This window comes from Anser brachyrhynchus (assembly GCF_964034855.1).
Source record: "Anser brachyrhynchus genome assembly, chromosome: 17".
NCBI classification, from domain to species: Eukaryota; Metazoa; Chordata; class Aves; order Anseriformes; family Anatidae; genus Anser; species Anser brachyrhynchus.
The window spans coordinates 4,614,055-4,639,767 of NC_137710.1; the positions used below are offsets into that span (position 1 = coordinate 4,614,055).

At 38.9% G+C, this 25,713-nt stretch overlaps 1 long non-coding RNA gene across 2 annotated transcripts in view; it reads right to left on the reverse strand.

Annotated features, from left to right (window-relative positions):
- The window catches only part of LOC308179671, a 272,263-nt gene that overhangs the window by 120,631 nt on the left and 125,919 nt on the right, over window positions 1–25,713 (reverse strand). For both annotated transcript variants that reach the window (XR_013940473.1, XR_013940474.1), the window contains exon 5: window positions 5,099–5,179. This is a non-coding gene — a long non-coding RNA (uncharacterized lncRNA). The remainder of the gene's footprint in view (window positions 1–5,098; window positions 5,180–25,713) is intronic.

Here is a 25,713-nt window from a genome sequence, read left to right on the forward strand (position 1 = left end):
TTGTCAGAATTCCCTTGACATGCATTCTAATTTGCTGGATGAAATTCATAATATTCATAATATTCATAAATTCATAAAATTCATAATCATATGATCATTTATAGAACAAAGGTAAACTATTCTGGGAAGTCAGTTTTTCAGCACAGGGACTGTCCTCTTTGTTCAGTGTTTGTGCATCATTTACTTTAGTTGGAACATGAATGTAACGTTGAAGGCAGACAATGGTGTTACCCCAAATTATCATGGTGATAACCTTGGCAGATAAGAAGCTCCATCTGCTTTTTAGGGTTTTACTCAAAGACTGTTTGAGTTGGTGGGAAAACCACCGTTGACTGCAACGGGCCTCTGGGTCAGGACCCTCCAGCGAGATCTTTTCCTGAAAGGATCCTCGCAGACTTAAGTACCAACATCCCTCTGGAACTGACCTTAATTACTTTGAAATCTATAGGCCTGTATTTCTTCCATTTCATCATGGATTTAGTGAGAGATTCTATGTTGTTTCCTTTCTACTGAAAATATTTAAACACATGCAAAGTACTATTTTATTCTCTCTTTTTCTAATTTCCCTGCTCAGGCTACATGTCCCAAATGGGTCAAAATAGAACAGGGATGAATGATAGCTTATTAAGAGAGGAAAGGGAAATATTCTCCTGATTACTTCTTTACTTCTCTGTCCACTGTTATGCCTTGCTTTCATGGCTTTTAATGATCACTTTTATCATGAGCTGTAAGACACTCATATGACATTGTTGACCTAATTTTTGGTTCTTTGCTGCATAGGCTCCTGGTCTCATAAGATAACAACCTCTTTCAGTCAATACAGGCTGGAAGTATAATAGTTGAACATCAGCCAACCTAAATGGAAAGTCTGTCAGCAGACAAAACGCTGTACTGGAGACTGAATGGACTAGAAGGAACAGAGTGAAGTGAAGCGTAATTAAATATGCTGGAGCTATTTTTGAATCTATTGAAATAGGACACAATTGAATGGAAAAGAGCCAAGATAGATTCAATTATGCTAGAGATGGACAAGTGAAGCTGCATATCTGGGGCTTGGACACAGTCATGATATGTCTGAATTTTGAAAAGGTCAAGATCTTGCAGTTCTGTAGTTTGGTTTAACCAAAGAAGAAATGGGGCTATCAGAAATAATGGCAGCTGAAAGTAGTCCACACAGCCCTGAGACCTTCAGAAAGAAGAGTGGATAAGGGAGTAGGCATGGGTTCCTCGGAAAATGATTATAAGGAAAATGTTAAAATTAAAATTTAAATCACATGGAGAAATCACGACACAGACTTGCTTCCTTTGTATCTTTAGTACCATGGTAGTGAGAAAGCAACTGTGATCTCTCTTTGGGAAACACTAACACAGCATAATGGTCATTACCAGTCTCTAGAATTGATCTGTGGATTTTGCTGTGAGTACCTATGGCTTCAGATGTCAGCAGCAGTGGATTAATCCAATTTTGATAGACAAAATGAAGTTGCTACACACAGAAACTGCCAGCCTTGTCTGAGAATTTCATTTTGATGTGAATTTGCTGCTCCTTCATAAGTACATAGCTACATCCATATTGCTGAATAAATGCTCAGTTCAGCGCTAGTCGTGGCTGGGCTAGTACCAACATTTTGAGACCAAACTGGTTGTATGTGCTCTTGTACTTTGCCCTAATCTTTAAGAAGATACAACAAATGTGTAAGAAGTTCTTTTGGTCTCAATCCAGTCCAGCAGGCAACTTCTAAGCTTTAACACATTATTCCCAAGAAAAGTGAGACTCGCACTACGTAGAACAAGTAACTGCAAATTAAAAAGTGTAAAATGTGTTCAGGAAGAAGGATATTGAAGCTAGCATCACTTCTTTCAGTGCAGCTCTGCACAGCATAAGCCACTGTTAAACAGACCTGTCCATTGCAGATTTCCATGGAAATGTTATTGAAGCTCCTCCTGAGCAGGTTGTTCAGGTCAGGATCCCACATAAACCAGTATCAGCCATCACCATAGTCAAGAGGAAGAGGGGAAGGTAATCAATCCAAAAGATTGATTATCCCTGTGTTTTAGAAACCTACCAGCGGCTCTTGAAGAAAGCTGGGTGATATGCTTAGAGTAATTTTATATCACTGAAGCTTAAGTTAAGGTCATTAACATCATGACCTGTCTGGAAATTTGGCCCCAGTGTCCTTCTTAAATTTATGCTCCTCTTCATGGAATGACCACCCTGGGGGGTCACTGCCAACGGTGCACAGTGGATGGAAAGCTAAGCAAGTACACACTGTATAGTGCCCAAATAAACTCTTAAAATTGCTCCCTATGTTTCAGTCCTTTTGTACTTTTTGAATTATTTCTTTCCATTTTTCCATACATAATTTGATTATTACTGGTAGCCTCTATGATTAAGACTTGTAAAAGCAAAGAATTATAGATCAAAGGGCCTGAACTCAATTTTCTAGTTTTTTTGTTCAGGAGACTCATGAAACTAAACACAGAAATTTTGAAACACGCTGGTTAGTTATTTCTTGCTCTTAATCAATTAAACCTCTTACAGGTATTTGGATGAACCATGAAGTTTTTAAAGTTCATTCCAGATCACATAAATAGATAAATGAAGAGAAACTATAAAATCATCCTTCCTAGGCAGAATAAGTAAAAATGGCAAGCACTTAAATTTTCTTTTTATAAACTATTTAGTAATATTTATTTAATGATTGCCCAATTCTGCTACTAAAACATTCTTTAATAACTCATAAAGCATATTTTATGCCAGCCATGAGATTTAATGGCATCACAGTGGGAGGAAAATCTATCTTGACATGAAGCTTCTGAAAGCAGTGGGAAAAAATGAAGCTGGGATTTTTGGAAGGGAAAGATATTCTTTTTATTGAGGTAAATGCTTTCTACCAGCTTCTTCATCTGTGTACTGTAGCCAGGCAGCTATTATATGCGATTCGAGTCTGTCAGTTGAAGAGCATGATGCATATCAGAGTGGGTAAAAGTAGTTGTGAGCAAGTTAAATTTAGACCTTATTACCTGCATTATGTTAATGCCTCTAGGTGCTAACAGATTGAAACCCGTTGTGATAGACACTGTACAAGCACATAGCAAGACAGAAGTCATTCAGGGCATGGACTGAATCAAAATAGAGACGGCAGAAAAAGGGTAGGAGGTTTGGGGATGAAAGCAGAGAAAAATAAAGGAACTGGCAGAGCCAAGGGAAAAAAAATGGCTTATGAATTTTTTTTGGCAAAAAATATATTTCATCTGTAAGTGAGCATTTGTCAAAGCTGTAAAATGTTTTCATGAGCTATATTCTTCCCTAGGCATGTGAAAGAGAGACATGCCAGATAGTGAAGACCCAGGTTCAAATCTGGTTTTCAAGGATTAAAAGACTTGGATCTTTGATCTCCAGAAGAGTGACCTAATGGCCAGGCTACTGTGGTTCCTTCTCCCCCAAGATTTTTTCCTGAAGACAAAACAGTGAGGGTTTTCAAAACTTCATAGGGTTTTGTGGCATAGGAAAATGATTTTCAAGACATCTCTCACCAGGGGCGTCAACCTATACTTCCAGAGGCCATCCCCCTGCTGTCCCTGGCCCTGTGCTCTCCCCAGTGGACTGTGCGGTCTTACACTTTACAAGTGCTGTTATTTTTTTTGTTGTTGTTGTTGTTTTGATTCTTCCTAACCAGAAAAGTCACTGCTTCCTTTGGAGGTTAGCATTCTATTCAGACCTTATTAAGCAAAAGCTACAAGTTTATAAACTTTCCTAAGTACACCTACAGGGACTCTCTTTTTGTTAAGACTTAGAGCTGCTGAAATAGCTCACTGACAGCTCTGACCTCAGCTTAATTCAATATGCCTGGTACAAGACGTAGTAGAGTTTAGCACAGAAATTCAAAACAAATGAAGATTACGTAGTAGATTACACAGATCTAATAATAACAATTACTGAGCTCTGACATGACATGATGGTAACATGAAGCTGTGACGAAGGATGCAGGGAAGCAAAAACTGATACTGATTTACTGATATACCGATTATGGTCATATGCTGTTTTATTTAATAGCTAAATACTTGCACAGAATGATTTAATACAAGAAGACTCAGAACATGTATATGTTTAGATATCAGATTAGTAGCTGACAAGCTCCATCATATCATGGCTGTATTTCTCTGGCTGTTATACAATTTCCATTTTAATGTCCTGAAAGGTGACTATTGCACAGTGACAGACAACAGAGAGAGTTTCCATGTTTGAGGATTTGGAATGGCTGTCATCACTCAATGGTTTGAGGCTTCTCTCTAGCCTTGCTTTGCAAGGATGTTAAGAAATATTCCCCCAGGAGCAGCCTAATTCCACACTGCAGCAGCAAATGAAGAGCTGTCATTCTGGTGAGTTTTGTTTTGAAGCTTAAACAATGGCTGATGGCATGCCTGAAGGAATGCAAGTCTCTCTGAACTATGTCTACGTTTCCCCAGAATTTCTTACATTTCAGCAGGAGAAAAATTGAATTCTCTTTTCCCATCCCCCTTCCAATCGTATCTGTACTGTCTGGATACCTGTGAGGCTGTCTGATGTCACTACAGGGTAAGTTGTAAAATTAGATGCATCAGAACTGTTTTCCTCTGGCAAGTTCATTTTAACAACAGTGTGGCTATAAACAATGTCTTCAACTTTACCAAGCTTAATAAGGGCAGCAGAAAAGCCTGATGAATATAATGGTAGGCTGTGTCTTGGATCTATCAATGACTATTTGCATTCTGCAGTATTGGAATACAAAATGGATGGAAAAGTGATATGCAACATATCACTTTTTTTTTGTCATGATCACATTTGCCTTCTCAGCAATATAGAGTCAAGAAGAGCTAATTCCAGTCTAGTCCCAAGAGCAGAATAAAGTACGATACTGTGAAAGGTGTTTTTTTTTTTTTTTAAAGCTCCGTTTTCTGTAGCTCTCAGAAAGACAAAGGATTTTCTTGTTTTATGATGAAACAATCTGACCTTCCTGATACGTTCATTCTGTTGGGGTTTGCTTTGCATATTCAATTGTCTCAAACCCTGCAGAACTCAAACAATCATTATGCAGCTCTAGATACATTTACTCACCAAACCACCCTGCTCATTTCTTGTTGCAACCTTGATTCCTGGGGACTGAAGAGAAGATGCAATTCCAGTACATAGCCAGTTCTGTACAAGAAAACAGTGTTCCACAATTAAATGCCAATAAAGAAAGAGCCATTTAAATAGCCAATACTTTCCAAGCCGCCCTCCTAACTAGTTCCTTAATTTTCACAAGATTGTGAAGAACTGAAATACCAAAGTAAAAGGGGTTAAACCAAGCGTTCAGATCAAGTCCATGAACACTGCAATGAAAACAATCCTGTAAAACAAAACATCTAAAATGGTCACAGTTTGGAGCTGGAATATGTGCCAGCAGCAAATAAGTTATGTGGCCAAGGTGATTACCAAGAACACTGCTTTGCAATTCTCTGTAGCCAGTTATACGGCCCCTACTCATATAAAGGCCTCCAAAATTATTTATCCTCACAACGTATTATACTATGGAGAGTGAAGTCATATTTTCCCTTCATTAAGACAGAGAGGGACCAAGAGATCAAACCAACACAAAATATATTTAGCCACTTACTTTCCATTGAAATGGCATTAAGGGAGAATTAGAACAAGCAACATGTTTACATAATTTATTTACCTATATTGCTAATAAAACTTAACAAAAACATACTAGGGAACAACAGTCTGAGCATCTTTTGCAATCTGATAGCTCAGCAAAGATAAATCAGAGTATCTACCAAATACACTCCTTCATTTGGTGTGCCCCTGACCCTTTGTGTTTCTTAGTGACTGATTAATATTTATGCAAACCACCACTTCAATTACAAACCTAGTGGGATTAATTGGATGGAAAAATACTTGCAATGCAGTAGATAAAGGAAAAAAAATCAAAGAGAGCTTTTCTCTTTTTGTCTATTGCCACCAAAATAATGCAGGCAGTTACAGGTTTAGTACAGGGATGTACCCCCTACAGTGTTTCCAAACTAATAACCTTTGAAACAGATTTGCAGCCTTGGAGAGGTAGCAGAATACACAAGGGAGGAAGATTTGATTTAAGATGAATACTGGCTCATGCACTCATTAAAGCAGCCTGCTCTACAACAAAATGTCACAGGGTTGCATCCAACCTCTATACTCTGAACAATCGCTGTTTTGATTTTTTTACCCCCTCAACTCCATGGGCTGCATGAGGTGAACCTGGTGCCTTGATCTTTGAATATCAAATCATTAGGAGTGGGTGCAAAAAGCTGCTATAGCCACATTGATAGCTATCGTGTGGTACCATGGCCATGTGTAAGGGATTGTACATACATGTACAGCAAGGGGCTTCAAATCTCAGTTTTGCTTTTTTTGCCATCAAACTTCTAACAGATATCACACTGAGATTTCAGTTAACATTTTTGTGCGCGGACATTTGACAGGCTGATTCATGTTTAAAATGCTTAAAAAAAAAAAAAAGTATATAAAGAGGAAAAAGAGCTTCAAGTGACTCCAGGATGGATGAAAGTCCTTGCTGCAGACTGAAAGTCACAGAATTCCTCCTTCTTCATGAACTGAATTCCAGTGGGTTCATGTAACGTATCTCCTAGAGATCACAAACTTCCCCAGTAGCAGGAGAAACTGAAGATCATGGACAGAAATCTTCATGTTTTCAGACTTTGTTAGAACAAAAAGACATTGTTCACTAAATGCACCCTAACTCAGTGCTTTGTCCAGTAGCCTTTTCTCACCAAGAACATGAGGCCCTGCCGCTGGCGGACTGAGGAATTTCACCTCCCTGAGTGCACAGATACGGACTGATGCTGATCCTAGACTAACTGATGTTTGCAATAAGTTCCTCCTATTGTAGATTATGTGCTATATTCCCTGGATGTAAAAAAACAGGGTAGATTTTATCCTTTCAGCCTCTAATATACTGGCGCTCCCCTACATTATTCTATCTAAACACCTTCAAAGAGCACCAGGCATAATTGGGAAGCACGTCTAGCTTGCTAAGCTTAGTTACAAATATGACAGTCAGTCCATATTCACAAGAAGTGTTTCCCGAACATTGTCCTCATTTTGAGCACTCCGTGATGACTTAAATTTTTACTCAAACGTCAGATAAATCGGATGATAAGGTTTAGATCTAAATCTCCAAGCATGCTGAGAACAACACCTGGGTATTCACACAACAGCTTAGATCAGAATCATTCATTAATGTGATTCTGGGCATTTCAACTAGTGGGAATAATGGTCTGGTGGTCTGGACTCAGACTTCTTCAATGTTCTTATGGTAAGGGCTACATGGCAAGGAAAACCCTAGTTTTTGACCTGTTCTTCAATAGCAGTTTCATTACCAGCCCTGCAGCCACATGAGCCATTAATTCCTCCCCTCATTCCAGTTTCCTCCACCTCCAATGTAGCTGCAACAAGAAGCGTTCATGTTCATTGTTCAGGCATTTACAGCTTCACTTTTTAAAATCCAGCTTAAATATAACAAAGGAAGAAATTTCTTGCTGTGGGTTTTAATGTTACCACTATATTTAGAGAAAGGCTTAACAATACTTCAATTGCAAGATAGTTGTGCAGAATCTACTTTAGTAAGATGCAAACTCACTATCAGTAGGTATTATGCAGAAAGAAAAATCTCACTAGGCTCATACTCCTGAAAATAAAGATGCAATTAGATCTATGCCATTAAAGAGAGCATTGCAAACATGTATTTTCATTTTCTGTTGTAATTTTTCATTCGTATCTCCAGCAATATATCACTTATGCTAAAAATTTAACCATGGAGTGTGAGATTTAGAATTGAACCCCTAGAATACATGCTGCTCTTATTTACACCCAAGAGGCCTGAGGTCACAAGCTGAAGTGGAGCCAATGCCAAAAGCTGTGGGGTGGATATACAGAGGCATCAGTTTAAAGACAAGCAGAGCCAAGAAATAATACGTGTTGTTAATCATCATGACTTATCCTATCTGAGTGACCAAAGACAAGCCCTGCTGTGTTACCAGGCTGCAGTGTCATGCAAAGTGGAGAGAGTCCACGTGCTCCAGTATCCAAAGCAAGGAAGTACGTTTAAGTGAACACAATGAGGTAGAATCAAACATGGCACAAACAGGACTTTTTATTACAAAAGATCTTGTACTGTTTCCATTAGAACTCCATTTACCTACATCATACATTAGTGCTCTCCCTTCTGAAATGTTGCCCTCTTCAGAAACAATGAACCCGTAACTTTCATTAATTTTCCTACAAGTATAATTCTGTTATGTCTGAGAAACTTTCTGACCACCTGCATCTGAGTGAGAAGAAGAGCAAGACCTAATCCACTTCTACATGCATTAGTTTCCCAGTCAGCTTCACAGAATGAATACAAAACAATATAAGAGATTTCTTGTAAGCAAGCAAGTCCCTCTCTTTCCCTCATTGTTAAAATAAGGGGAAGTTGCTTGGAAAATAAAATATCACACCTGTCTCCTCTCCTTTCTCTTGCCAGTGGATCATATTTTTTCCTCAAATCCTGTCTCCCAATACCACCACACTAAAACATTGCACATATTCTAAACAAATGGGGCCTTCTAAAAAAAAAAGTTTGAAAGTATGAAATGGAAAACTCCGTTTCATTCTGCGGTCCTTTAAAATGGTTATTGTGGATGACAGAAATAACTGTTTGTCAACTGAAAAAAATTTTATGGGGCAAAATGTTTCAGCCTAAATTATTCAGCTAATGGTTATTACCTCTGCAAAATGGAATAAAGAGCCATGCGATGCTGCTATGGCTGAAGCAATTTTGCTGCAGTACCTACAGAAGCAGTGTGAAATGTCTCCCTCAAGACACCACTCAGAACTTCAGCTTTCTTGGAGAAAGAGCCACTGCAGAGGCACTTGCATAGTAGATTTGAAGAGCTTGATTACACTCTTGTGTACGCTGCTTTTTCATTTTTGGCAGGAAGTTAAGAGCTGTCTACAGGAGCTCAGAATTTTATTTGCAAGGTTGCTCTTCTGCTGCTGGTTTTAAACACTGGTTCATGCAATGCTAGTTCTTCCCTGCTGCCGTTTGGAGGTGTTTTCTGCTTTGATGGACAAGATGCTGGGTATGTTCTTCCTTCTAACAGCATAATTCACAGATTCCACAGCCTTCTTGGCATATTGAGCGGGAAATGTCTTATTGTGCATTCCGTGTATGTGCGCTAATTTTGGCAACCTTCACACTCAGCATAAGGAATGTAGGATGCCTTTGGCTATATGCCCTCCTCAACCTCTAAAAAAAAGACACCTTGTCAGTGGTTAGCAGTGCTGTCAGAATAGGAAGCTTGCCTCTCAGTTTCTGTTGAAATGACTACAGCTGGAGTGGGCATGGACTAGGTTACGGATGGGATCTCCACCTGAATCCAGCTCTGGCACGAGCTGGTGCAGCTCCAATAAGGTCAGGGAAATCCTCTTTCTTGCACAACCCAGGATACATCCAGCTGACTCTTTGCATTTCTTCCCTTCCATCACACTCTCTGCTGTTCCCTTCCTGAGCAAAGCTCTGTTGTGTGATACACAGATGTGCCACCCATGTTGTCAAATGAGCTTTTCCCAGCCAGCTCAGGACAACAGCGTCTCCTAGGTGCATAACTTCCTTTCCCACCTACGCTAATACTTTCTGCTTAAACAGCAGATGGAATGGTACATTGTGGGTGAGGAGGGCTTAGACACAGCTTTAAATCCCACACAGACAGTACTGTTTTCTCTTCAGGCTGCTCACCGGCAGGAGATGCCTGGCGCTGCCTCTGTGCTAGCACAGGCGCATCCTCCTCCTTTTGTCCTCATTAGGAGCATGTGGGCGCTGCTTTCCACCAAGCCTCTGTGTGCCCGTTCTGGCAGTTCTGCATAATTAGCAAAGCCAACAGGTTTCACAGTACCTTGCTGGCTGTCCCTCCACTACCACACACAGCTGAACACAGGAAGAGAACAGAAAGATGCTGATCACAATGCATGGATATTGTCTCGAAAGCTCAGGTAACCCTGAAGCTCAAATAACTACTCCTCCAAAGCTCTCTCTTACAGATTTATATATACATCTATGTATATTGCCTTAGTTCTTGGATAGAACAGCCATCTACAGTGAAAACGTATTTGACTACCTGATAAAGATTAGTATTTAACCAGCCCAAGTGCATGCTAGAGTAAGAGATCCATGGGGCAGGACTTGTCTAGAAAATCTTTATCTAAACTGATCTAAACTCAGAAGTGGAAAATCTGCTGCTGGCAGACCTCATTTTCTGAGAGCGTGAATTGTCTGTTATCCCTCCATATTTCTTAGTCACTAGGCATTCCTAAAAACCTTAAGTCCAAATATATTTATTATGCATCCATAGATCAATCGTGGACCATTTACCGTAATTTCACAACATAGCAGGGAGCTATAGATCACTCTTTCAGAGCCATTAGAAGAGATTTAGCTGTTCAGTGGTAATGAACTTTGAAGGGGACAGGTATGGTCACATACAAACTGCTCTTTCAAACACCCCTGCACAGCATTACTAAGCAATGTGCTTAAGGTCAGGAAATGTTAACACTAGGAACATATATGTCACCACAGAACCTCTTTCTTTAGTGACCGACCACATACCGTGACACTGTCACAACCTATTTCAAAGGTGGTCATGCCATTTTTTATCCATGACAGAGACCAGAAGATGTAACAAAAATAACACTGATGATGCAGTGGCTGAAAGCACAAGTTATTACTACAGTAAGGACCACATAGCACATACTCCCCTTGGTAAATCTATGCTGAAAACTGAGCCTTCAGTATCTTAGGGAAGAGAAAATGATGCTTCCAGAGCACTGAGAACAACTAACGGTGTATTTTCATAATGAACACGTCATCAGCAGCATTGCCAGCTGCCACCATTACCTGTTCCTTCTGTCCACCCTTTCCAACCACCAGCACCCTGTTCTGGACCAATTTTCAGCTTGATCAGATTCTGACTTCAATGCACATGACTGCGTAAACAGCCACGTCAGAAGGATGGCTTGAGGCTCACAGCAAGCAGCTAGTGCTACTAAAGTATGAGCCACCTTCACGTGAGTCAAATTTAACCGTTTAGTATCAGAACAGAATTAACTTTGGGGGGGGGGGAAGAAAAGCATAACCACACATTTAATAAAGTTCTGACAATTCCTTTTGTAGACCAAGAAGAGTCAGTGTGACCTAAATGGCTCACAAGCTGAAGGTTAAAATTACAACTTATAATATATTCACTAAATCTGAAGATATTCCACCTCCTCTGGGGAAAAAAAAATAAAAAAAGAAAAAAAAATTAAATGTTTTTGAAAACGTTGCCTTTTGACTTCTAAGCCACTCAAGACTTTCAGCAACATACAGATACTGTGTAAAATCATGACAGAACTTGGGACATTAGAAAATTAGCTGAGATAAGGCATTATAATACATAGTTTAGGAGTCAGTTAAAAAGTCGAAGAAGAATGAAATGGGTTGTACGCCCTTTTTCATCACCACTTCCATAATTACACTATTCAAATGAACATCAAACTCAAAAAAAAAATTATGAATCATATTTACACAGTAATTTCTAAATACCCTATGGGATTTAACTAATTGATAAATATTTCTATATCACATCATGTTATGCTTACAGTTCTTGATATAACCATTTCCACATTCAGGATCAACCCTTTTTACACATGCAGAGTGGAAAACAGAGGCTGGTCCCTTTTTCACAGTAAAAGGTCAGACATTTTAGAGGGTTGAAAGCAGAATATGAAGCAAGAGTTTGATAAAACATAGAGGAAACACAAACAATAGTTTAGCTGTGAGCCATGTGACACAACATGTCATTTCCCACTTGCCTATAACTGTACTGAGTTTTGGAAACTACACTTCAGGAAATAAGTTGACTAATTCCACCAGTGGGAAAGATCAAAGCTCTAGACATATGACTATGAGATAAGGTTGAAAGATTTGGGGCTGTGCAGTCTAGAGAAGAAAAGGCTAAAAGAAGGGATAACAGTCTTCAAAGTACATAAAAGGCTGCTGTAAAGGAGAAAAGGAATAAGCAGTTTTTACATGCTTGTTTTAAGGAGAAGTAATAGCAATGGGCTGAATCTGCAAAAGGGGTGAATTAGATTAGACAGTGCAAACTTTCTTGAACACTAAGGATAACCAAGCCTGGAAGTAGATTTTGTGGCAAGATGGGAAATATCTCGCTCTGGAAATTTTAAAGCATGTGTTAGGCAAACACCTGACACAAGTGATATAGGTATAATTTACCATGCCCGGGGCAGGGCCTGTGGATTAGCCATGCCACAGACGTTAGCTCAGAGTGAAGCTGGGAAGCACGGGAACACCACGCATACACACCCAGACCACCCCAGGGTCCTGCCAGGCTTGGGAGATCACCTCACCATGCCCATGGCCTGGCCAACAGCTGTAGCAATCCCCTGGTTGGGTAAGGGTGAGATGGCGGTGCTCGTAGTCTTTGCCATTGGGTTTACCATTATTGGTGCAGAAGAGTGCAATGCCCAGAGCCTTCTCTATCCATAAAGAAGTCCTCCCAGGAGCAAAATAGGTGATGATAATATCTCAAACACCATCTATTTCTATAGTGTTTCTTCCCTCCTCCCTATGCCCTGGCTATGAATTTGAATAAATTATGCAAGACAGCATGACAAGGGAGCATTAATGGGCCATTTACCATCTGAGAAGTGCATTAATGGGTCATTAATGTGTACCCTGCAGTGTTCTGCTGTTAGGACTCACTAGATATTTCGTATTTTAAAAAAGATTATTCTTTTTTTTTTTTTAAGTAAACAAAATTTTGACTCCCACTTTTCTCCCTTCTTCTGAATAAATCTTTGGATTCTGGGGGAAAAATAATTCACAAAAAGAGAATGAAAAGGCAGACTAAAATTAGAACAGCAACTTTCTATTGTTCCATGGAGGTAACTCTCCCAGCTGATGTACATACATAGCTACCAGAAGGAACATGCCAGTTCTGTGATCACATCTCTTCTCACATGAATATGACATGGTTTCACAGGAACTTCAGATGAGATACTAATGACCTTAATTAAGGAGACTGACCTGAAGAAAGGTTAAAACCAGTCAAGTAGACAGTTCTTTCAACTCCCAGGTATTACACTGAAAAATTGAAGATGTCTAGCATTTCATATGTATCGTCCTTAAAAGAAAAAAAAAGAAAAATAAAAGTTTTTGTATGGAGGAGAAAATGGATGGAAGGGTGTTTACAGTCCTGTTGTCAGTGCATATAGTGCTTTTTGAATGTATGAGCCATTGGTGGGATGTTCAATGTTGAAATGAACAAGAAAAATCAAGAGTTGACAAAAAGTGGTTATTGCAATATCAGAGATGACAATTTTTCTCTTCTGCACCATCTATTGCTCTTGTCTATACAAGTTTGAGAATGAAAAAAAATTAATACCATCAGAAAATTTATTGTGCTATCAGAAATATACCTTTTGCCAAACAAATGCACATGTTCATGCCAGGACAGGAGTACTTTGTAATTGGAAAACAGCTGAAGACAGAAAAAAGGAATGCATTGCTTCCATGCCTTAAATTGCTTGTAATCCTTGAAACACAATCAGTTGCAGTCAGCTACAGTGAAACACTTTGCTTGATTACTTCCCGGCCTGACAACATAACTTGGGATTTCTACAAGGGAAGTAAGTGCTTTTGTAAAGATAGTTAGTCAGTCCACTTTAGTGTGCACTGAGATTTTTGGAAGAGGACAGTACCTATCTAGTTCTCATGCATACACCAACAGCAAAGTGGAAAACCTAGGAGGCAAAGAAACAAAAAAACAGGCAGAAAAAGGCTAGCTTCCCCAGCCTTACTCCAATTAGAAAATTAACAAGTAAGACAACTTCAGTGTTCTTCCTTCATGTACTACTTTCACTGGTGCCTGTTTGAGAGGGTTGACCTGTATTTACAAATGATCATTATCTACTGCTTTTCTCCAAAGAACAAGTAAATGCAAAAGAGGTTGTAGGACAGAAGACAATATTTTTTCTACATAGCTTGGGCCCTGTTGCATATGGAACTCAAAGAAGATTAATATGAAAAAGTAGTTTTCCGTAACAGTTTGAGTCCTACAAAACAACTCATCAATATTGGCACTAATGATCTGAGCACTGTAGGCAATGCAAGGTCAAAGACCAGGTTAAATAGTTTAGACATTTTCACACACTACCAGAGTCTCTGAAAAATAGGTCAGTGGCTTACTTTCTTTTTCTGGCTCCATGTCCAGGTACTTGCATTTGATAGAAGGAGCCAGACTATGATATAAATTGAACTAAGGTCTTATTAAGGTCTTATTTAATCACTATTAAATTCAATAGCCCAAATGAAACACGTTACTTCATTCCACTCCATCTGTAAAGTATTATTATTGAATTCCTAGTGAATAGCTGTTTAATATTTTATTATTTTTCAGCCACGGCACAGTATATTTCAACATAGCAATCTTCTAGTGAGTTTGGATTTCAGGATATACAACTGTGTTTTAAAACAAAAAGCACTGGTAATACAGTGAGAGAAGAAAGCTAGTTTGCAGCCTATAGATATTCAAGAAGAAATGATGATTGAACTGACCATGCTAGGGATGGCTTTTATTTTGAGCTGAAGGAACGGATGTGGGAATAATTCCATGTTACCTATTGAATGTTAATTTAAGAGACATTCTTTGCTGAGTGTTTGAAAGGACAAAATTTGAATTCTAATTTCCAGAGAAGGCAAAGGCATTTATAGCAATTGCCTTTGTGTAATTGGAAGAGTACAGACTGTATGCAGGGGCATAGGACAATGCATTTCATAAGGAGTCAAAGGTAAATGACTTAATCTGAGATCTACAACTCTAATTTTATGCATCTATCTATCCTAAAGGGTTTCATTTTACTATAGTGGCTTTTAGAGCCATTAACAAAATGTTGCATTATATCTCTGTTAGTCTGGGGGCATATGCAAAGACTGCATATATGCCTAAGGCCTAATTTTATTTTGAATGAGTCATAAAATGGAATTCAGATCCAGGTTGTTTCTGTGACAATGCTGTGATCATTAAAAATTATTATTTAAAAAAAATAGATAATCACATTTACACATTGTAAGGGTGTGTAAGAAAGGAATAGAATTCACATTAAAAAGGTGAATTAGGAAATATTTACAAAGGAGCAAGCAAATAATGCATCTGGCTACAAATGTATTATTTGCCTAGCAACAGAAATCTCAGCCTAAGCTTAATCTTAAAGAGAAAGTTTGTTGGCTACAAAAGCAAGATCTCCTCTGCTTCCACACTAAAATTGATACTCCAGCTTCTCCATCCTGGTGGAAACTTGCAACGCTTTGCCTGCTTGCAAGGATGGGAAAAACGATTCAGCTGAGAGATGCAGACCATCATCATCATCATCGTTCCAGGAGGATCCACATCATCTAACAGTCTGTTGAGATATGGGATGTAATGAATTATGGGAAAATATTACTGCTACTCTGAAATTCGAGCAGCGAAGGATGGCTCATAAGCATTCAGAGAAGTGCCAAGCTACTGTAGAATATCATCTACTGGTGTTATTTCCTACTCATGGGGTAGAGATACTTCCTATGGAGGAAAAGAACTGTGCATCTCTGTAATAAAAAACTGGGAGAATGTTTACATCTTTTCTAAATCAATACCTTGACTCAGGATTCTTACATTTTCCAGGAGAATAGAGTACAATCTGCATTGCTCATTTTAACCATGAAACAAAGTCCTTCAGTATACACTTACAGAAATTGTGGAGATGCTTGTGCAAAATGAATGGAACATGACCAGATACTGGTTTCTAGGCATTGCAACCAAGTATCAACTGCATAGTTTTCAAAAGACAAAGTCAACAGATGCAAGTGCTTCTCTATATTAAATGAATATAGGATACTCACACATCATTTTTATAAATCACTTAAACAAGTAGAATATGCTGTGTGAAAATGAGAAGGGGTGTTCATGAATTAGTTGCTATCCTTCAGTTAAACATTGAGTCTGTCATCCAGCACAGTGGGTGTTTGCATACTAAGATGTTAAAGAACATCAAAATGAAATCTCCAAATAAGTCTTTGACTGTCTGAGAATTCACCTCAAAGTCTCATTGGACATTCAGAACAGGTCTGCAATGTGAAAAGATGATAAACAATCCTCGGATGCCCAAATAATAGACCAAGGAGATTACCTGTCTGAAATCAAAGCTAATGTGACATCTCACATGTCCACATAAGGCTGTTTGAAGATGAGTTTCAGTCAAGAATGTCATGTTTTCTCTAGAGGCTTCAACAGAAAGAACATGACAGTGCCCAGGTAGCATCACAAAATTAACTGGAGATTGCTGCACCACTGATTTTTACAATTGGCCAGATTAGATGGTTGATTTTAAGGCAGCATTTAAGAAGTACTCTCTGCTCACATCTCCATCACTTTCTAAGCTTTAAAAGCTTAGGTTACATTGAAGATTATAAATGAAATTGGCTGATTTATGTAGCATTTTGGAGATGGCCTAGATTATAGTAATTCAAAGATCAAAATAATTTTGGAAGGCAGAGAAAAGGAGGAGCAAAAGCTTAGGAACCTTCCTTTTTCTTTTCTCCTTTTCTCCTCTTCAGAGGCAACTGGAGTCTCTCAAGGCCAGCACTGAGCCACAGACTCAAGGCTGAGTAATTTAGAGTAAACTCTTTCAACAGCAAGAAAGTCACCCATCTTCCTGATAGCAATGGGGAAAAACAACAATCCCACTTTGCAATTTCACCTGCTGCTGGAACTGCATGGCTGTGCTCTGTTCACTTCAAAGGACATATTCTAAAGGTTACAGTCTTGCTCTAGATGGCAAACTTTTGTTTCAAGGTGGTTGACTACTTAACAGGATTATCCGAATTTTAGAAATCCATGCAGTTTTCTTTCACTGTAAGATGTCTCTCTTGTTTTCTTTAGAAAAATGAATTCAGCTTAATAAAAATGGATCTATGCTTGTAACATACAGCAGCTGTTCAAAGAGGAGCAAACGTGAAAAAAATGCACTTTCATTGAAATGGAAATTTGGTATAATTTTTTTGTGTGTCTGTTTTTGTCCTAGTCAATCAGCTTTTGTACCTACATACACTCGTCAGAGTCCCATATCCGTAAGCAGGAGCACATGAAGAAAAATCATATACATATAAACAAATTACCGGGAGAGATTTTCTTCAGATTTGAAACTAGAGATGATGCATGATGCTGAATGTCACTAAGTTTTTATGATAACAAACACAATTTATTTTAGGAAAGGAATACTCCCACCCCAAAGCTCCTGTACAAACAAACTCTGCAACCTTAACTACACACAAATCCTAGTCTTATTAGCATAAAGGATGCACTCAGCCCTCTTCAAAACATTCTTGAGATACTTAAAATGAACATATTTTAGTTTGAATAAAAAGTCATAGAAAAATGATAATAATCTGTGTTATAAACTGCTATTATAAGTGATTCCTGTTGACCAAGAGACTTGAGTGTTTATCTTGCTCTCACCAAGCACTATAAAAAGCCACAGTCATGAAGTTTTGAGCACTCATTTTTTTACCCATTTTATTGTAATTGTGGTGCTATTTGAGTCCACACCATCTGGCTTTGTGCTTACCCCAGAATTTCACATCAGATTTTAATGACAAGGTGCGTACTATAACAAAAGAAGGAAAACCCTTTTAACATAGACAAGTAGAAATTTAGGCTAAAAAAAGAAAAAAAAGGAAGAATAAAAATATGCAAATCAGATCTGAAGAGGTTTACTCAATAAGTTTTCCCTTTAAATCTCAGATTCAAGGCAAGTTGTAAACAAGGCTAATCCTACCAAAGAAGCACTGGCTATTGCAGAGATCAATTGCCAATACTGTGTCATTGACTAAGAAATCCAGAAGAATGGACTAACTGCACAGCCAAGGCATAAACAACATTTACCATACACAACTTAGTGAATCCCAGAATAGGTTAAAAGCATCAAGCCAGAAGAGAATTGAGAATAACAACCAGCATAGATTCTTTGTTCTCTTAATCTTTACAGCCTAACTTTGTGTTCTCCAAGCTACTTGGCCCTTCAAAGCAGAAGAGGTAATTGATTTTCAATCATATCATGATCGGATTCAAAATAACCCATAATGGCATTCATTTCAATATTGCACAGTGCTGATTTTTATTCTGGGTGTAGTGTCTGTTCCTTGCTGTAGGAATTTCCATATGCTCCTTGCCCTGAATTTCAAAGAATAACTTTGTCTAATGGAGCTGAATATTGAGATTTTTTCCCCCATGACTTATGGGTGCAATTTGAAAGGGTGGAAAAAAAGTAGCATGTAAATGAAAGTCACGCACAACACTGTGTGGTGACAAACAGCCCTTGCAATTTGGTTAGCTATAGCTTGTTCTTCATTCCCAGAGGCCCTAGTCACTTTTGTTATGAGATGACAGCTGAGTTTTATTCTCAAGATTGTGCAGATTTCTCACCTGACTAACTCATGCCTTTATCATATTTCAGGTCAGAGAGCAACACAATCTGGGGTCTATTTTCCTTCTTCTCATGGCTGTTCTCCCTTGTCTTTCTTTATGTTAAATTTAACTTCTTGGCACCAACAACAATTTCAGTTTTCTCAATTTATTTATTTATTTATTTATTTTATTTAAAATCAGTTTTCAGAACAATTCTCATGCCTTCTTTCACAGGGCATCCTGCGCATGGTCCAGTTTTCACACTCTAAACCTAGACCAGCTATGCTGTATCCAGAAATTGAGTTGACTGGTGTGTGGATTAACAGATTTCTGCTTCCATGTTCCTTCAACACACCATGTCCATCATCCCACTGTGAGTATCTGGAAATCACATTTTCCATGTTATTGTATACAGACAATTTGCTGTAGTAGAGAGTTTTAGGACACAGGAGAGTATTAATGACATTTATCATAATTTATGTAACTTAAAGTGTAAAGCACTGAGTGCAGTTCAGAAGTTCAATTATCTGCTCTGCTGCTGCAGGATTACTTTGGACTAGTTTCTGCCTTCTGGTGTTTTGGTTTCCCATGTAAAAAATAGGGAAATTATGCTAATCTGTTTTGTGAAATACTTTGAAATCACATATGTCTTGTATATGAAACATGAGGTACCCAGATAATAGTGTCTACTATTTTAAACATGCTTATATACAATTGGCAGGGAGATATTTGCTCTCTCAGTTCAATACAATGGCTCCCATTTCTGAGTCCATGGCTTTGAACCAGAACAGCAACACTACCTCTACAACTCTGTTGGGCCATTGGTAATAAGCTCTTTCAAGACTGGAATGATAGTGAGAATAGACTTGCAATTTGTTTTACCAGTTCTTAAAACACTGGCCTTCTTTTTCTGTCAAACCAGCATTGCTCACCTTCACTGCTTTTGCTTAATAAAATAAATAGGAATTAAATACACAGTCCACATCTGCACACACAGGTCACAAAATCAGAAAACTTGGATAAATACCAGCCAAACCAGATGGAACATAGAGTTAGCAAGCAGACTGCATTAACAAGCAGTATTAAAAGCTAAATCACAACGGTTATTTTCTCAGGGTTTGTAAGATCATCCTTAAATACTGCTGCTGCATTTGGCTTTGTCAATTACTACTAAGATAGACTTTGGAAACTTCAAGGTCCCAAAAGTGAAGAGTAGATTGAATCCTTTCCAGAAATTTTGCTTCACTGACTAAAATCTCTGCAAGCTTCCCACACAGCTCATGCTCTGTTCACCAGCTCACAATATGGAGACTATCTTTGGCTTTGAAATCATCTCCATCTAGTAATGCACACTATTTAGGTCATTTGAACAGTAAAATTTAAACTCTAAGCTGCTCTTACATTACCGCTCAGAAGACTTAAGACCTCTCTATGTTACAGGTTCAGGATCTAATTTAAGAATAAAAACCTCCCAAATCTGAATATTTTCAAGTAGATCTTATACTTGCCAGGTAAGAATAAACAAGGTTTTCACATTACACAAGGCAGTTGGATTTATTTATGTTTTCTTAAAAATCTTCCTTTGAAAACCATACCATGTGCAAATTTTGTTATTTTCCCTTTCTGGTTTTATCTTCAGGGAAAAAAAATAGAAACAACTTTAAAAACTAATGGAACAATTTGCAATTTTCCCTCCAACTGGACGGGAATTTGAGGTCAAGCCCCTGAGGGGCAGCCCATGGTTTTCACCATTAAAGGGATGAAAGATGAGTTAAAGTGTTCTGAAGCCATAGGTCTTGGGTATAAAGATACTCTAAGCAATCTACTGCAAACAGAACAAATTTGCTCATAGAGTCTTGTTTCCATGTGATATATTCATAGATACCCAATGATTTTAATGGAATGTCTTAAACGTCCCATAATTTCTCCATTTTCCCTTTCAAAGCAAAGAGACTTGAGCAAGAACCACTTTGGCAGAAAATTCCCTGCCAATTTTATATCAGATACTGGTGCTCTTCATGGTAACAAAAGCAAAACACAGCTTGAAATTTACAAGACAGCTCACTCCCAATGGGTAACAAAGCTGAGTTTTCACAGAGCTTTTTTACATTTCTACAAACTCGCATATATAGTTAAACACACATTAAAACTGGACACTTTCCCACTGAAAAAATAAAAAATTATGTCAGTAGTGGGATGGTTGTGATTAGGTTGTTAAGTTTTCCTCTCCCATCCTCCCCCTTTTTGTATTTTTCCCTGAAGAAAAGATATATACCCCAGACTTTTTTAATCTGTTTGAAACGCATGTTGGCCAAGGAGCTATGTTACACTCATCTGTGGAGGCATCTGCTCGCCCACTCTTCTGTCTGGAGAAGAGATAAATACAGAGGCTCAACAGAATCTTTTGTCTTTCCAAAATGCATGCCTACTTAATCAAAATCCACCACTGCTGCCAATTGACAACAGACTTATGGTTTGTAAATGTTACAGTTCAACAGGCGCTAATACTGCATGTTATCTTATAATAACAACTTTCATCTTGAGCAAAATTGAGATTTTTTTTTTAATTTTTCTGTGGGAAGGAGCACACTTGGTAATGCACAACTTTATTTTAGTTTTCTGAACAGTCTGGCAGTGTTTAGATGGGGGTTGAGCATTTATGTTTTGCGAGAAGGTGCCTAGGTTAAAGCTACTGAATTTTCCCTGGTGCTACCCTGAGAATCACAAAGCTTGAGCAGGAAAGAGAAGATGTTCCTATTGTTTAACATGATGCCGCTACATCTAAGCCTTTTCAGAGGCAAATTCATGGAAGAAGACTAGTACAAGCATTTTGGATGAGCCTATATAGGGTAGCCCCTCTTAACTAGGAGGGGAGTCTTTCAGCTTAGGCAACTAAGAGGCCCCAGATGTGGACAGGATGAACAGACTTTAGGTCTGCTCTCAGCTCTGCCACTGGCCTGTGTAAGACCCAGCACAACTCATTTTTCCTCTGTGCATCCGTTTCCCTTCCATCATATATGCATGTATCCAGCTTTGAGTTGATTTTTAAAATATTTTTATATATATTTATATTTTTCTTTTGTTATATTCCTTCCACTGGTGATTAACTAACTCCAGAGTGTCACACCTCTTAACTGCCATAAATTATGGCATTCAGCCTACAGCTGTAAGAGTCACTCAGTTTTACAGAGTAACATACAGAAATGTTTGACCCTCACATGGCTTTGCCCATGCCTACACGGACATCCTGCAAACAGAAATAGCCAAACTACCTTTAACGCACAAAATGAAATGATACTGGGCAAAAGTTTTCAAGCAAGTACCTTCTGTATGAGTCAACATAAACAAAGCTAAGGAAAAAGAAGGGATACTGAAAGCAGAACTCACAGTCCTGCCTTTCTGAATCTTGCGTCTGCTTTACCAAGTTAGCACTAGGAGATGAGCACAGACTTGACTATAGCTCTGATGGAATGTTGCTTTATAAGCATCTCAGAAAACAACATCTGGCTGCATAGTTGTCTGAGGGCTTCCTCTTCTTATGGGATTACAGTGATTTGGATGAGAAGGAATGGAGAAAGAGTCAGGATCAGTTTTGTTCAGGAAAACAGAAATTGATCCCTTCCAAATAAAGCTTGCTTAAGGGGAAAGTCCTCACCACAAGGTTAAAACATCAAAGTTAAGAAAGAAATCAGTTTGGGATTGGAGGTTTAAGTAATACCACACTGAGACTCTAAGTACTTTATCGTGAGCATGGGAGAAGAGACACGATCTCAAAGGAACAGTCAGAGCCACATAGGTCAGGTGAAAAGAGAGACAAATCCTGATGGCAACAAGCTTAGAGATCTTAGCCAAAAAGTTCAGATCTGTAGGCATGTTCCTAAGAGGCTAAGCAGGACAGGCCCCTGTTGAGGGTGCAATGTAGTGCCCTGGATTTAATAAGACACGTTTGGCCGAGCTAAGTCTAGCTAAAAGCAAAAGGAAAATACAGTGGGGTAAAAGGAAACCATTGCCATGGAAACAGAAGCAACAGGCAAATAGCAAGGAGGAACATCTTAAGTAAGAAAATGGATTACTGAAGGTATTTATCTGATGGAGAGCAAGCCCTGAGCATGATTCCTGCTGAAGGAAATGTGTTTTCATCCGTTAGACCTAATCCTTGAAAAAATGTCCCAGCCACTTCCCAGAGAACAAGGTGAAGAGGAAGAGGAAGAAGAAAAAACAACCAAGGGAGTTCAACAGCAAAGCTGGTACTCATATTTTGGAGATGGAGTATCAAAAGTGTTTGTACATACAAGTGGAGACAAACAGTTCTGTTGTGAAGGAGAAAGGCCAGAATCAGCCACTGAGGAAAAACCTTTGGAACTAGAAAGCTGGGAAAATTATAACTCGTGCTTCTTGCAATTACCAGCGCAGAATATCAAAATGGCACTAAGTCAGAAGATCATTTGCATCCTGGAAGCCTGGCTGGCTCCTGCAGCCCTTTCATCTGGTTTTCATTATTCTGTTAGATTTGGATAACTTCAGAAGCCGCTATAAAATCAGTGGCTATGCTGTTGAGTGAGTCATCAACTGTGTGTTAGCACTGAGCCAAGACTCCATGAGGCAGGTTAGCTTAATGCATGCTGAAGTCTTCACAGGTGGGCCACCCCTAGAGGTCACCTCCAAACTGATGTTGTGATACCAAAAGAGCTCAACTGTTCTCCTGGAAATTGAAGGTCATAGGATCCCTGCTTCTTCCCCCTTCCTCCCAGGGAGAGGCAGCTAGGCAGCCTGTCCTTTTAATCAAGCTCATCCTTCACTGACAGACCTTGCTGGTGGCTTATCTACAACAAAGGAAGATTCTGCCTGGAGGTTTGCATGGCTACCCCTTCTCTCCCTCCCCTCTCTGTGCACGGTATAATGCTAACAGCTTGTTAAAATGCACACGGCAGCTCATATGTCTGAGGATTAGCACATCAGTCTTTCTGCAGAGCCCAGAACATTTTTACTTTTCTTATGTTCTGGCATTTCTTCACACATTTGATTGCAGTTTGAAGGAGGACTTCATGTTGTTAGGCAAAGAGAGGTCTGACCTGCACAAGACTTTCACTGCCGTGCATCCTGTGTAGTGCATCCTGTGTACATGGACGTATACAAGATACATACACAGCTCAAACTCACTGTATAATCTAGTGGAAGATGGAGTCATATTTTCCTGTGCAGATTAGACTGTTAGTATAAATCCTAGACCGTTATTGTAAATATCCTTTAAGACTAGAAAACAGAAAAATGGAAGTTCTCCCTTCCCTTCCCTTCCCTTCCCTTCCCTTCCCTTCCCTTCCCTTCCCTTCCCTTCCCTTCCCTTCCCTTCCCTTCCCTTCCCTTCCCTTCCCTTCCCTTCCCTTCCCTTCCCTTCCCTTCCCTTCCCTTCCCTTCCCTTCCCTTCCCTTCCCTTCCCTTCCCTTCCCTTCCCTTCCCTTCCCCTTCCCCTTCCCCTTCCCCTTCCCCTTCCCCTTCCCCTTCCCCTTTCCTTCCCATATTTGTTTTGTTGTTGTTGGTATTTTGTTTTTGTAAAAAGAAAAAGTTAAGAGCTATGTCAGTATGATTCCGTAATTCTGCAAAACCCTGGAGCTTTTATGGCAATACCTCTCCCCTTTATCTGCTGTTTATGTTTGGTGGTATCACAGTATTCTCATGCCTAATCAGAAGAAAAAGTATCTTGCTCCAAAGTAATAATTTTAAGATGGTAAAGGGCTAGGCTTTGAGACAGTAAACAAACTTAATTAGCAACAGGAGTTATTTTTGCTTAATAAAGGAGAGATGAAGACTAGAGCTTCCAGTAGACCTCGGCAGGGATAAAAGGTTTCTGCATCAAACCAATTTGAGTTTTAAAAGCATATTAAGACACTCAGAGAAGGAGAAATTCATGTTTCCAACTCCACCTCATTATCTATAGGTTTTATAGCTTAAAGACAACAGTACTGTCAATCCCACAATACATGACAAGAAGAGGTAAAGACAGCAATACTGTTGCCTCAGAGGACAGTAGATTTGAAATGAACAGGAAGGTTCAGGTCTGCTCACAAACCTGCTTATTCTATGGAATGAGTACACTCTTCAGATGGGCAGTTATTTACTGCAGCGTTCAGTGAATTCTCCGTGACTGCAGAACTGAACAACACTTACCCCTATTCCTTTCCAAAATGCTTCCCACATCCCAGGTCTTTAATTCCTATTACCTAAGGAATTACTAGAAACACAACTGATATATAAACAGAGTAATTGTACACAGACAGCTGAAGAAAGAATTGAACACTAGTGTAAGAAGCAAAAGACAGCAAGGTGAGGGGAATGCTCTTGCAGTATCTTATGCTTTTGAAACTTCACAAGAAACTTCACAAGAAACATCATCCCTGACTTTAATACTTCAAAAGAAAGACAATTAGAAGAAATCATCCAGCAATGAAAAATCGTTATTAAATCTGCAGCAAGCTATCCACTAGGGTGTTGTGTTAAGACTGGGCTTTTAGAGAGAAGCCTAAAGCACTAACACAATATTGACAGCATTTGTAATGAGGAATCAACATTGAGACTACACACAAAACCTTCGTAAAAAGATAAGGGGCTTTTTCAGGCAGAGCAGGAGCAATTCAGAATAGCTCTTATCTAGCAATCCCTGTTTACACTATGAGACTTGATTACCTCTCAGGAAAACTAAACCTCAGGTCTGGCTGCAAAAATTTCAGATACTTAGATTGATTTGGCAAGTGTCTTCATAGACAGTTACTATGGAATTTTAAAGAGAAGCTTGCTCACACCTTGCAGATGGAATAACAACATTAAGCTAAGGAAAAGCCACACCCTGCAGTTAGGAAGGTTTGAATTTTCTTCTTACTGCTTTCAGATTTCTCTTGATCTCATCTTTGGTCTCTTAATTGTCAGTTAGCTTCTCTCCAAGTTTGTCAGGTTTTCTTTCATGAGAAATAGCAAAGTTTTCATTTGTGACTAGCACCAACCTATAGCCGAAGACTAGTTAAATACAGTTCAAGCTCATTTTCTGTTCTGTAAATTTCAGACCTGCCCCCAGAAATTTCCTTCCAAACTGGTGATGAGTTTTTGCAGGTCTTATTTAATAACACAGCTAAGTTGCTAATTTAATTAATTGTATAA